General features: G+C 42.5%; 1 long non-coding RNA gene across 1 annotated transcript in view; it reads left to right on the top strand.

Annotated features, from left to right (window-relative positions):
* Positions 1–7,722, top strand: part of LOC123623644 — a 259,546-nt gene extending 251,824 nt beyond the window's left edge. The window contains exon 3 of the long non-coding RNA XR_006729954.1: positions 7,606–7,722. This is a non-coding gene — a long non-coding RNA (uncharacterized LOC123623644). The remainder of the gene's footprint in view (positions 1–7,605) is intronic.
* The last annotated feature ends 6,099 nt before the right edge of the window (positions 7,723–13,821 follow it).

Here is a 13,821-nt window from a genome sequence, read left to right as displayed (position 1 = left end):
TGACATTGTACTGCCAACATGCACAGAACTCTGTCACATGCCTGCTTGTTCTTGAATCAATCTTACTGCTTCAGGTGCACCATCAGCTCCTACAGGGCAGCGATGAACTTCATCTGCTGCTGCGCCTGAGACAGTGTTTGGCTCAAAGTGGGATCTCAGCAAATAGGTGGTGATTCAGTTCTAGAAACCCGAGGTTAATAAAGTCCCTATGGAGACAAACAGTCAGTGCCCTTGTTGTAGCCAGGACTCTCGATGGCAAGTAAGGGAATCCCATTTCAAGTTCACGGCTGGAGGAAAATTGCCCTTTTATCTGTGAAGTACTGAGTAGAAGTAGGAATTCAGATGAATATTCTCTCTCCTCTCTCTCTCATTTCCCTCCCTCTGGGGCTTGTGCTGCCTCAGACTTGTCCAAATGATGAGCAGGATGACTTTCTGGAGCCTCAAGTCTGTATCATGCCGGTCAAGTGCTTCCCGCTCTGTGTTCACGCCCTGAATGGTTGGGAAGAACTCTGATGGATGAGCTAGGGTCACATGCCTGAACTGTGGTCTTTGGATGGGAATGACAGTTCCAAATTCAAAGGTCTGCTCTACCCCATCCTCTTCTCTGCTTGGATCTCAAAAATCTTCCAAATGTTTTGAAATCCAAGAATTATTTGCAGACTCTCCCTCTCTCCAGAGGAAGCCCTGAGAGGTCTTGAATGTGGGGCCCTTGGGAGTCCTCGCTGACCAGGAGAGTGCAATGTCTAGTGCGTTGTGGCCCAAGGCTGGTTAGCTGTTTCACTCCTGTTCATCTAACGTTGGTTCAGCTTTCAGGCAAGTATTCATTCTGTAACCATGGCTGCATAAGGAAACAGAGGATAGATAGCAGTGTCTCTCTAGCAGGGTGGTTGTGACAACTAGATAAGGTGATCTGAAGTACTGGCTCTTTTCCTGGAGTGAAGAAGCAAGAGTAAGGTACATCTTGCGCCTCAGCTTCCTTGTACTATTGTTGCCTTTAGTTAGCTAGAGCTTACACCGGGGACGGTGTTTCTAAACAGAGACCCACCATTTGTAGTGCAAAGGTAAGTGCAGGCTCCAAAATCAGGCTGCCTGGACTTGAACCCCAACTCTCTATCACCTGAAAGTTCTTGGGCAAGTCCCACAGCTGCCTTATGCTGCAGTTTCCACATCTGAAAACTGGAGCAATACTAGTGGGGTATTGTGGGGTTTCATTGAGATAAAGTCTGTGTAGTGCTTGGTATAATTTCCCCATAGTAAGCTCCAAAAGTAGCATCGTTAAAAATTATTAATAATGAAGCATCCTCTCCATAGTGGTTTCCATTATACTTTCTGAAATAATGATCTTGTTGGCCAGTGTGGCCTCTTAAAATCAGGGAAGGTGGCCAGGACGAGCACAACCAACTCTCTGATGTACTAGCAGTGTGTCTGCAAACACTATATGCAGCGATTACTCTGTTTTTGTTTAAGCCTGTCATGGAGTAATTGAACATCTCGCCAACAGTTACACTGTACACTGAAGTAAATGTCTTCTTTTTCTTTCCTACATTTTTTTTTTGCTTAATTAAAAATTTTTCATTTTTTTTCTGATTCATTTTTGGTCCATTTTATGGTGAAATATCACCTACATACAGAAAAATGCAGAAGATACATAGAGAGCTTACAGAATAAACATAAACCAAACATTTATTTTGCCACCAACTGTGACAAAGAACAGAACATGGCCAGCCCTTCTACCTTCCACCTGACTCCACATTCCTCTTCTCAATCACAACCCCCTCTTTTCTTCCTCCACAGGGGTGACCATAGGCCTGACTTTTATGGTCATTGCTTCCTTGTTTTCCCTTGTAATTTTAACACTTAGGTGAATGTATCCATAAGCACTATAATTTTTCCTGTTTTTGAACTCTATGTAAATGCAATCACACGGTATGTATTATTTTGTGTGTTTTTGTTGTTTCACGGTCTTGCAAACACTTGATACTGTCAGTGTTTTTAAATTTTGAGTATTGTGGTGGGTGTATGGTGGTATTTCATTGTGTTTTAAGCTTACATTTCCCTGATGACAAAAGATTATTGGCCATTTTAGTATCCATTTTACTGGAAGTGCCTGTTCAACTCCTAGCGTGCTTTCTATTGGGCTGTTGGCTTTTTCCTATTGATTTGTAAAAGTTTTCTTCTTTTTAAAAAAATTGTCTTCTGGATACTGGGCCTTTGCTGGTTATATATGTGGCAAATACCCTCTCCCCTTTGTGGCTTGCCTTGTCTCTTAATGTCGTCTTCTGAGGAACAGAGGTTGCTGAAGAGGTATGAGACAGGGAGAGCAGACACAGTCTCCTAGGGGACTAGGGAGAGAGTGGGTGTTCCACCTCCTCCCTTCCCGACAAGTCCTCAGGTCTGGAGGAGGAGAAAGAGTAGAGGGGTCCGTGGGTCTCAGGGAAGGGCCTGGCGCAGACTTCCTGACTGAGGGAGCGAAATGGCTGCACGGTGAGTGCCCGGGTAGACTGAATCCAGAGCAGCATCAGTGAAGATTCTTCTCCCTTGAGGAAGCTGCAGAAGGGCAGAAAGTCACCACTCCTGAAGGAGACAACTCATCCTATTTCCAAAGAGGCTTTTCTCTCTCTCCCCCGGGCTGCTGTACACTTAGGGTTGAGGCATGTGATGACTCCACAGCGTCCCCAGGAAAATCATCGACATCGGGACCAAAGATCCTGAACAGTGATCCAGAAGCACAGGTGGTGTGCTGCTGAGTGACCACTACCAGGGGCAACGGCAGGACGGTCCTTGCAGGAAGGTCCCTGCTGACCTCAGGGTCTCCCAGAAAGATGGACAAGCAGGACTCCTGGGGTTGCTGTCACCCATACCTCCTCCCCACAGCACTCAGGTTGGGGTTATGAGGCTGTCCTCCATGTGCCACAGATACTCAGTTTTGTCCTTTTCGACCCACACTAGGTTGGTGTCTTACTTTCCTAGGGCTGCCATCACCAAGCACCACAACCTGGGTGGCTGAAAACAATAAAATGTATCCTCCCACAGTTCTGGAGGCCAGAAGTTTGAAATCAAGGTGTTGGCAGGGCCATGCTCCCTCCGTGGTGGTAGAGAAGTGGGAGTGGGAAGATGAGAACGCAAAGAACAGCTGTAACCCAGTTTTGGACAGGACAAAGTCAAACACACATCTGATTGCAGTTTAGTGAAACTAGACAACCCTGAAGACAAAGAGGAAACAACCTGCAGAGAAGACAAGTTACCTGTGAAAGATCGAGAGATCATGCACAGACTTTTCGTGAGCACACGAAGACTGAGAGATCAGTGCTGGAGGAAGAGTGGAAAGGAAGAAGTGAGTGAGAAGCAACGTGGAGCAAGCAGTGTGGTATACATGTTGGAACACCAAGGTGCAGGTTTATGTCCAGTTTGGTTTTTGTATTTTATTCTTGGTATCCAGAAAACTAAAATTGGAAGGAATGTGACCTAAGGACTGTGTCATCAAAGGAAAAATGAAACCATTTGGAATACATGAATACCTACTTTGTCAGTAATTAAAAGAACCAATCCACATTTGCTACATCCTCGGGCCAGTCTGCAGTGGCTGACTGGGCATCCTCTCAGGGTCACTAGCACGCTTAGCCCGACTCACTTCAAAAGTTTTATTGTTTCACACTTCAATATTTTGAATTACAATCTACCTGGAACTGGCTTTTGCATATGGTGTGAGGTAGGGTTTCGTTTCATTAGTCTCCTACATGGATAGCCAATTTCCCCAGAACCACTTATTGAAAAGATTCTCCTCCTCTCACAGCTCTGTGGTGGTGTCATTTTTATCCTAAAGCAAGTGTTCATATATGCCTGCATCTGTTTCTGGGTTCTCTTGATATCCTACAGAGGAAGCCTCTCCAGTGCTTCTAATCTTGATCTCTTGAGAATTTCTGGCTATATTTCCATAAGCATTTTAGAGTCAACTTGTCGATTTTCACCAAAATCAAAACCTATGGGAATTTTGATCTGAGTTACATTGAATTTATAAGTCAATCCAAGGAAAATTGAGTCTTTATAAAATTGAGTAATTCATCTTTCCACTTATTCCATTCTCTTTTAATGCTTTCTTAATAGCATTTTGTACTTCTCTGTCTAGAAGCTTACATATCTTTAGTTACTCATAGGTATCTGATTTCTGATGTTAAATGCCAACTTTAAAATTTTTCATTTTCTGAGTATTGTGGCTGATATAGAGAAATTTAAAACATATATATATGTATATATTTATATAGGTATATAAATATATATTAGATTCAGAGGCCTTGCTAAGTTTACTGATTGATTATAATTGTTTCTTAGTAGATTCTTTTGGTTTTCCTGTATATATCATAATGTCTATAATGACACTTTTATTTCTTTCTTTCTAATCCTTCTACCTTTTACTTATTGTTCTTGCCTTACCATACTAGCTAGGACCTTGAGCATCTTGTGAAATTTAAGTGCTAACAGTGAATATTCTTATCTCATTTATAATCTCAGATAAATAGTCTTCAGCATTTCATCTCTAAGCATAAATTGCCTTCTAGTTTTAGCTTTCCTAGAACTTTGGGGTTTATTAAGTTGTTTAATTTTATCAATTTTATCTGGATATACTGAGATGATTCTATAATCTTTATTAATCTGGTGAAAGACATTATTTCATAGTCTAATGTGAAACCAAAATTGCATTGGTCATTATGTATCATCCTTTTCATAAATCGTGTATATGTGTGTGTACAGTCTGTCTATTATCTATCTGATATCTTTTAGGACTTTGGCATCTGTGTTTCCATGTGTAATTAGTCTGTAGGTTTTCTTTCTGTAATGTTCTTGTTAGGATCATTTGTGATGTAACTCATACAACAAATTGCGCAATGAAAATTTTTTCCCCCTCTGGCAGAATTTGAGTAAGATTCTTATTTATTTCTAAATTATGTGGTAGAATTCACCAGTAAAGCTATCTGAACCTGACAATTTCTTAGTGGGAAGGGTTTTAATTCAGGCTTAATTTCTTTAATCTGAATCAAATTATTCATATTTTCTTTTTCACCTTGTGTGAATTTGGATAAAGTATATCTTTTAGAAACTTGTCTATTTAATCCAAATTTTCCAGTGCATTGCTGTAACATCATTCCTTTTTAATGACTGTAGTATCTATACAAAAGACTGCCTTTGTTTATTATTTTTTTAATATCAGTTTTCTGTGCCTTCTCTCTTTTTAAAGAAACTATATTTGGTTTCATTAATTCTCTTAGTTGCATTTGTGTTTTCTATTTTATTATATTCTGATTTATCTTTATTATATCCTTTCTCTTAAATTTGTGGTTCTCTTTCTAACTTCTCCATAAAGAAGTTTAGCATATTAACTTTCAGCCTTTATTTTTTGAAATAAGTGCATTTAAGTCATAATTAAAAGAAAATCACCCTCCAAACACACTTCAGTTACATCTCCAAGTTTTAGTTTTTTTCATTCAGTGCAAATAGTTTCTAATTTATGCTTGATTTTTTTCTTGTTTAGAATTTCTTTAGTATGAGTGTGTTAGGGACAAATTCAGTTTTTATCAGAAAATGCATTTGTTTCACCTTCATTTATGAAGAATATATTAACTTGACATGAAATCTACTTTGGCAGTTACGGTCTTCTGAGTTTCATTGTTTTTTGTTGCTTTTGGTCTAATTATTATTCCTTTGAAAGTAAATGGGGTTTTTTCCTCTCTTAAATGTAATAGTTTTCTCTATGCTCTTCTGCAGTTTTATCACGATGTGTCTAAATGTGGATTTGTCACCCTCTGCTCTGGGTTTGGTGTGGTGTGTTCTAGAATTTTTGTATTGGTGGTATTTCCTACTTTTGAAAAATTCTCAGCCATCGTATCTTTAAATATAGCTTCCACTGTGTTTTTTCTCCCTGTGGAATAAGTCTTCTGACCTCTCTTCTACTTTCCCCCACTCTTCCTTTTACCTCTTCAAGGTTCATTATGGTATTTTCATATTGCTCATCTTTGAGTTTACCAATTCTCTTTTTGGCTGTGAAAAATGTACTCCTAAATTCATTTGTTGGGTTATTATATATGAATTCCATTTCTAGAATTTCTATTTGGTTCTTTTTCTCATCATCTGTGTCTCTTATATAGATTCCAGCTCTGTGCTGAAATTTTTAAAAATCTTTTTTTGTCCGTAAGCTAATGAAACAGTTATTTTAACGTATATGTCAGATAATTCTAATTTCTAGGTAACCTGTGATTCTGATAGTGTTTCTATCAATTTCTGTCTTAGGCTGCTAATGTGGCCATAACAAAATACCATAGACTGGGTGGCTTAATCAATAGAAATGCATTTCTTACAGTTCTAGAGGGTGGGAAGTCCAACATGAAGGTGCCAGCAAGGTAGGCTTTATTCCGGGCCATCTTCCCTTGGCTTGTAGGCAGCGCCATCTTGCTGTGTGCTCACATGACCCCTTCTTTGAGTGAGTGTGAAGAGAGAAATCTGGTGTCTCCTCTTCTTTTTATAAGGGCATTAACCCCATTGTGGGGGCCCCACCCTTATGACCATATTGAAACCTAATTACCTCCCAAAGTCTCACCTCCTAATACCACATAGGAGTTAAGGCTTCAATATATGAATCTTGGGGACCCACAATATTCAGTTCTAACAACTTGTCTCCCCAAAGGCCTTCTGTGTGTGTGCATGTGTGTGTATGCATGGTTACACATATACTGGACATTGTATCTGGAAACAATTTAAGATTTTGGTCAGTATGCTTTTCTTCCAGAGAGAATGTTTGTTTGCTTCCTCCAGGAGCGAAATGGACTAGCAATTTGGGATCACCTTAATTCAGTTTCCAGGACTGAGACTTTCTCAACTGTCCAGACGATTTGAAGTTGGGCTGCAGTTGGTGTAAGGGCTGGTTTACATCTGGCCCACTCTTATTCCAAGGGTATAACTCTCCCAGATCTTTGAATTCCCATGCAAGTATGGAGGCTTAGCAAGGACTCTATCATCAGCAAACTGACTTTATTGCTCTAACTCCACCTGCCTCTCTTAGGCTCACAGATGCCCTCAGTGGAAATGCAACTTCAAATAGCAGTCTCTTACCTTTCCTTGGCTCTTGCCCTATAATCTTTTTCTACGTTGTTGCCTCTAACAGATTTTTTTCAACATTCTGTACAGTTTTTCTATTTGAACACAATGGGAGATTTGAGTCAAATTATTTGGTCTGTTACTTACAGAAGCAAAAGTAACACTTTTTCTTTTCCTTTTTGGTGGTCTGAAAACATCCTGCCCTACAGATTTTATTCTTTCGTTATGCTTAGACTAATTTCTCATGACCTGAACATCCCTATCAAAATATAATAGAAATCATAAGGAAAATAATGAATCTATAATATTGGCATAATGGTTTTATAGTCCATTGTTTTGTGTTATCCTTAAAATAACCCTAGGATAAAACTAAAATGCTTTTTCTGTCATTGTAATTCAGAGATAATGAAAGTGAGGCACAAAAGAATGACTTGTCCATGTTCAGAGAGTAACTTTAGAGGTAGTGGCTGACGTAGTTGCTGATGGGAGCCTCTTTAAATTATTTTCTTTTTTTTTTAGAGACTAGGTCTTGCTCTATCACCCAGGTTATGGTGCAGTGTGTGATCATATATCCCTCCAGCCTCAAATTCCTGTGCTCAAGCGATCCTCCAGCCTCAGCCTCTGGAGTAGCTGGGACTACAGGTATGTGCCACCATGCTTGGATAATTTTTTTTTATGTGCTTTATTTTTTGAGGAGACAGGGTCCCACTATGTTTCCCAGGCTGGTCTCAAACTCCTGAGCTCAAGCTGTTCTCCTGCATCAGCCTCCCAAAGCGCTGTGATTACAGACATGAGCCACAGCACCTGATCCACTTTAAATTATTTAATGCCATTTCCACTGTGAGTAAAAACCAAAATGACAGACAATTCAGACATTATTCTTAGGAAACTACAGTGTCTTTTTATACTTTCATTCGGTGGTGGATGTGCCTGGTGCTTAGGAAAAATGATTGAAAAGTATATTTCTTTCTTGGGGATACAGAAGGGCTGACACATAATTTTCACAAAATCGTAATGTTCATTTTCTCAGTCCTTTCTTTTCAAAGTACATTCTAGAAAGTTCTGTGTAAAGCACAAGACAAGCATTTGCTTCAGAGGCAACACTATCTGCCACTTGACTTTTTTTCCTGGTTCTAAATTATTTACATGGGGCTCTAGCAGAGGAAGCAAGGCTTGCCCTGTGATAGGGTTGCAAAAAGGTAATACTAACCCCAAATAGCCAAGTCAGTGCATTGGGGCCTGAGGAGGGAGGGGGTGACAGTATTTCACCCCTGAAGGAGTTGGGTATTAGAAAATAAAGGTGTATTCCCAGGGTGGATTCCCCAGCACTCTCTTCTGCCTTGGTATGGCTCCTGCCCTCTCCAAAAAGCATGTTCTGTCCCAATTAGGAAAAAAGAAGGAAAAGAAGGTATCTGGAGGAAGAAGAAATGGCTCATTACATATATTTGGGCTGGGGTCTAATTTTACTAATTACACCACTGGGACAGGTAGTGGCATTTGAATTTTGACACTCATAGTCTCAACTGCCTGCCATTCGTGATGAATTGGAGGTGGTAGAACACACTGATCTGTCTTTCAGATCAGGAGAGAAGTATTCAAACCAGAAGGCGCACAATCTAGAGCTGCTTTTGCTAGTGTATCCTGCATTGATAATCCAGGTTTAATAGCTACATGATAACTTGATTGATGCCCCAGGATGCCAAAATAATGGAGCACTTATTACGTAAGGGGTGGCCGAGGGACATTTTAGGCGTAGGATCAAGTGAGTTGCATAAATGTTAGCTGTTATTAAGCGATGGGGTCAAAGATTATGGATGTGAATTTTCATAGTCTGTCTTCTTATTAACCTCTCATTCCCTCTAGAAGAATCTTTTTTCTCACCCTCCTTTCTGGCAGAGACAGACAAAATAGCAAAACTGGGAGGATAGAAATACATAGACTAGACAGAGACAGTCTTGGGAGTGGAAACTTTTTGAAGGTTTTTGCCATGCAAGAGTACACAGGTTAACATGCAATTGTACATTTATAGAGATGAGAATGGTAATGATAGCCTTTATGTTATTACCATTGCATAAGATGTAAGTATAGTCCAAAATGCTTAAAAATTATTTTAAATTAACTGCAAGACTCCAGTCATTTTTCAGTTACCAGTACAACTCAAAGGAAGAGTGCTGCAGATTCTTCAGCCATCAATGGCCTGTGAAAATCTTTTGCCTGAACAACTGGGTACATATTAGAGAAAGTTAGATTTTGGCAAAACATTTTAAAAATAACTAAACTAAACTAAAAACCCATTTTGGAACCATGGACTGTCTTCATAGAATGCTTATAAAGGGAGATTTTTAAAGTATAGCTTGGTCACTCTTTTGAGTTGTAAAATAAATCATTTAATGGGACACTAGATTTGATGATTTATAGTCTTTAAGCAATAGGGACTTCTTAGTATGTAATTCTCTGCTACTGAAATCAGGTTCTAGAAATGTACTCTAAGTAGAATGGAGGTAGAAGCAGCACAGGAAAATAGAAACATGGATTGGAGAGGAAGGAAAAAGCAAACTGAAATCTCTTTTCTTTTAAAATAATGAGTCCTTTTTCAGACAGATATCTTTAGCCATAAACAAAGCATCTTCTCTTGTACCTCCATCCTAAAGAAAATCTATTATCATGGCAATTGTGGGATGGCTGAAAGAATGATGGCAAATAACTTACATCAGCATTGATGAGACCACCCCCAGCCCCCAATGGGGATTCTCCAGTGGGTTTAGGATTGAATTGGTCATGGTGTAAGGTTTTTGGATGGTCAGCACCAGAGAAAGAAAGACGAGCAGAGTTGAAAGGGGCAAGTAATGAGGCTTTATTTGAGCACTCCCGAGCAAGGTTCACGGGGCCCGGGAGAGAGGGGTCTGAGAAGTCAGGCCGCCCAGAAGTTTTGTGTGGGCTTATGTAAGTTTTAGAGATGGGAGATGGTGGTTTCTTCGGCGGGAATGTTTCTGCATGAACAGTGAGGAATTTCTTTGTTGCAGTTTTAGGGCAGGTATTGAGAAATAGGAGGGGCTTCTCCGTTTTTTTATTAGGGAATGGAGGGGTGCCTGCCACCAGCCTAACATTCCGGCCTTTTAGTGATAATAGAGCACCGTGGTCTTTCTGACCACTTCCTGCTTATGAGGGGCGTAGTGAGGGCTATGGGCTGCAGTCAGCTGGGGGAGGGGTGACTGGAAGGGGAGAGTAAGGATGAAGAAGTGTCTGATTTATTGTCACTCTGGATAATTTTTGTAGGCAACGTTGGAGAAATTTAAATCTCCAGACATAGATTGAATCAGGAGCAGCTGTTGGAAGGGCCAGGAGACATAGAAGTCCACGTAAAATGGAGTTTAGTGGGACCCGCCTGGTGGCAGGAGTAGGTCAGGGAAATATCTTGAGGTGAGGACCTTTTGATGAGTGACATGTGATGTGAAGAACCAGTAGGGTCGTGTAGGAGTTTCACAGCTGTAGGTGTTGTCAAAATGACTGGGTGGGGGCCCATCCACCAGGGCTCAAGGGGCTTAGGGTGAAGAGTTTTAAGAAGTATGGAGTTGCCAGGCTGTATACCTGTGTGAGAGATATCGGAGTCGATCTCTGGAGGCTGAGGCAGATATCAGTCCATGTGGGCACGGAGATGTTGTCTGAAGAGAGAAAGATGTGGGAAATAGGAGGCCAAAGGTGGGGGCTGGAAGATGATGGTTAATGAGAAAAGGCTGACTGTACGTGAGTTTAAAAGGGCTGAGATAAGTAGGATACTGAGGAGCTGCCCTAATCCTGGTGAGAGCCAGGGGTAAGAGGTCAAGCCACGATTGACGGGTTTTGACGATGAGTTTGGTGAGGTGGTCTTTTATTAACCTAACCTGTCAGTCCTTTTGACTTTTCCTGAGGATCGGGGTCTGTAGGGGACATGAAGTTTCCACTCTATATCAAGTGTCTCACAGACATGGTGAACAATTTTAGAAATGAAAGTAAGGCCATTGTCAGACTGAATGGAGGAAGGAAGGCCAAAATGAGGGATAATTTCTGTGATGAGAGTGGAGGCCACAACTCTAGTAGTTTTGTTGGCAGTGGGGAAAGTTTTAACCCAACCCATGAATGTATCTACCAGTGTTAAAAGGTATTTGAAGCATTTGTGAGGCAGCATATGAGTGAAATTGACCTGCCACTTTTGTCCAGGGAGGTGAACATGCATTTGATGAGTGGACATGGGGAGTTTGAGGTCCCTCTGAGGATTAATAGAAGCACAGATGTGACAGGCTGAGCAGACAGTTTTGATGAGAGAGTATAGTGAAGGATGTGAAAGTAGAGGCTGTAGGAAGTGGGAGAGGCCCTAGGTGCCAATATGTAGTGAGGAGTGTACCTGGTCAACAAGCTCTAGGACTTGGGAGGACCAACTTGCCTTCTAGTATGACCCACCCTTCAGTGGTGGTTGAGCCCCCTTGAGGGAGAAGGCTGTCGTGCTCTTCTGGAGTGTAGCAGGGTTGGAGGGAAGGAATGGAAAGGAAAAGAAGAGGAGCTGGGCAAGGGTGTTTTCGGGCCGTTAGGCTGTGGGCAACAGTATTAGTATAATTGTTCGCTTTAGTGACCGGGGACTTGTCCATCTGGTGTCCCTTGCAGTGTATGATAGCCAATTGTGTGGGTAGCTGAAGGGCCTCGAGGAAACAGGAAATAAGAGTGGTGTTGACAACGGGGAGCCCTTGATGGAGAGAAAGCTTCATTCTCTCCATATGGCAGCGTGGCAGTGACTTATCATAAAAGTATATTTGGAGTCAGTGTAAATATTAACAGTTTTACCTTTGGCTAGATGTAAGGCTCAGGTAAGAGCAATCAGTTCTGTCTTTTGGGAAGTGGTGTCCTCGAGGAGGCGGGATGTCTCTATGACCTGGGAGGCCGAGACAACGGCATAGGCTGCCCGGCACCTGCCATCATCTCCCACAGATGAGCTGTTATCAACAACAGTGTTAAGTCTGCCTCAGGGAGGGGTTGGTCTGACAGGTCGGGCCTGGAGGTAACAGAGGTCTCAACCATCTCAGTGCAGGAATGGGAGGATAGGGTGAGACAGGGAACCGGAAGTAAGGTAGCGGGGGGTTTGATATGGGTGACTGAGACAAGGTAATAGTGGGATTTTTTATAAATAGGAGGTGAAATTCCTGTAACCTAGAAGGAGTGAGGAGTGTCAGAGAACGGTGGCTTAGGAGGTCCTGTAGGCGATGGGTAGAGAAAACATGTAGATCCTGTCCCAGGGAAAGTTTTAGTGCCTCTCTGGTGAGGGTGGCTGCCGTGGCCAGTGCATGAAGACAGGGTGGCCAGCCGTGGACCATGATATCCAGTTGTTTGGATAAGTAGGCCACTGGGGTGGAAATGAGAGTAGGTCCCAGAGGTTGGGAGAGGGCTGAGGGCCAGGCCCTGGCGCTAATCTGTGTAGAGATAAACGGGTTTTTCAGGATGAGGGAGTCTTAGAGGGGGTGTTTGTAAGAGTGTCACGAAGTTTTAGGAGCATGTGGCAGACAGCCTGAGGGTTTTATAGGGGGCCAGTGGAGGCATCACGTGCTGCCTCATAGAGGGGTTTGGCAAGGAAAGAAAAGTTAGGGATCCAGTGTCGGAAGAAACTGACGAACCCGAGGAAGGACAGAATCTGTTTAGCAGTGGTGGGTGGCTAGAGGTGGCGAAGAGCCTGCTGGCAACCAACAGTGAGATGATGGGAAGTGGGGGTGAGACTAAGTCTAAGGTATGTGACAGTAGGCTTAGACAGCTGAACTTCGGAGGGGGACACCCAGTAGCCCTTAGAGGCAAGAAAGTTGAGTAAAGAGGCAGTGTGTGTGTGGCTGTTGGAGTGTGAGGGGTTGTAGAGTAATAAGTTGCCTACATACTGGAGGACAGTACTTGGTTGTAAGGAGCATTGGAGAAGATCTTGGGCGAGAGCCTGACTAAAGAGGTGGAGGCTGTCCCTGAACCCCTGGGGTAGGACAGTCCAAGTGAGTTGTTGAGACGTGTTTATTTCAGGATTTTCCCAAGTGAAGGCAAAGAGATTGTAGTTGGCTGGGTCTAAAGGGATGGTAAAGCGGGCATCTTTGAGGTCCAGGACAGAAAAGTGGGTGGTGGAAGGTGGAATATGAGAGAGTAAAGTGTAGGGATTAGGCACTACAGGGTGTATGGGGACAACTGCCTTGTTAATGAGTCTGAGGTCCTGGACTAGCCGGTAGGAGTCATTTGGCTTTTTTACTGGGAGAATGGGTGTGTTATAGGGGCAGTTGGTCGGAATTAAAAGGTTTTTGTGCAGAAGACGTTCTATAATGGGTTTTAGACCTCTGCGGTGGGTTGGTGAAATAGGGAACTGTGGCAGGGAAGGGAAGGATGAGGGGTATTTGAGGACAAGGGTATGGTGTGTGGCCACCACTGGGGTGGAGGTGTCCTAAACCCTCCCGAGTTTAGGCAGAAGGGGGTGTGTAGGGCTTGGTAAGGCGGGAGAGGCTGTGGGTGGAGCTGAGGAATCTGGAGAGAGAGATAGAAGAAGAAGGGCAGAGATTCTGGAGGTAAAGTGGAGGGTGATGCCCAATAAGTCCCTTTCCAATAGTGGAGCAGGACAGGAGGGCATGACAAGGAAGGATTGGGTGATGGGATGGTCATCTATTAGATAGGTTAGAGGATGGGTGGTGGGGGGCTGAGAGGGATTGCCATCAATACTCACGAGCGACACCTGGGAAGGATAAGTAG

The sequence above is a fragment of the Lemur catta genome, chromosome 18 (genome assembly GCF_020740605.2).
Source record: "Lemur catta isolate mLemCat1 chromosome 18, mLemCat1.pri, whole genome shotgun sequence".
NCBI lineage: Eukaryota > Metazoa > Chordata > Mammalia > Primates > Lemuridae > Lemur > Lemur catta.
Note: the sequence above shows the minus strand (reverse complement) of the source record. Positions and strands in the feature narration are given on the sequence as shown.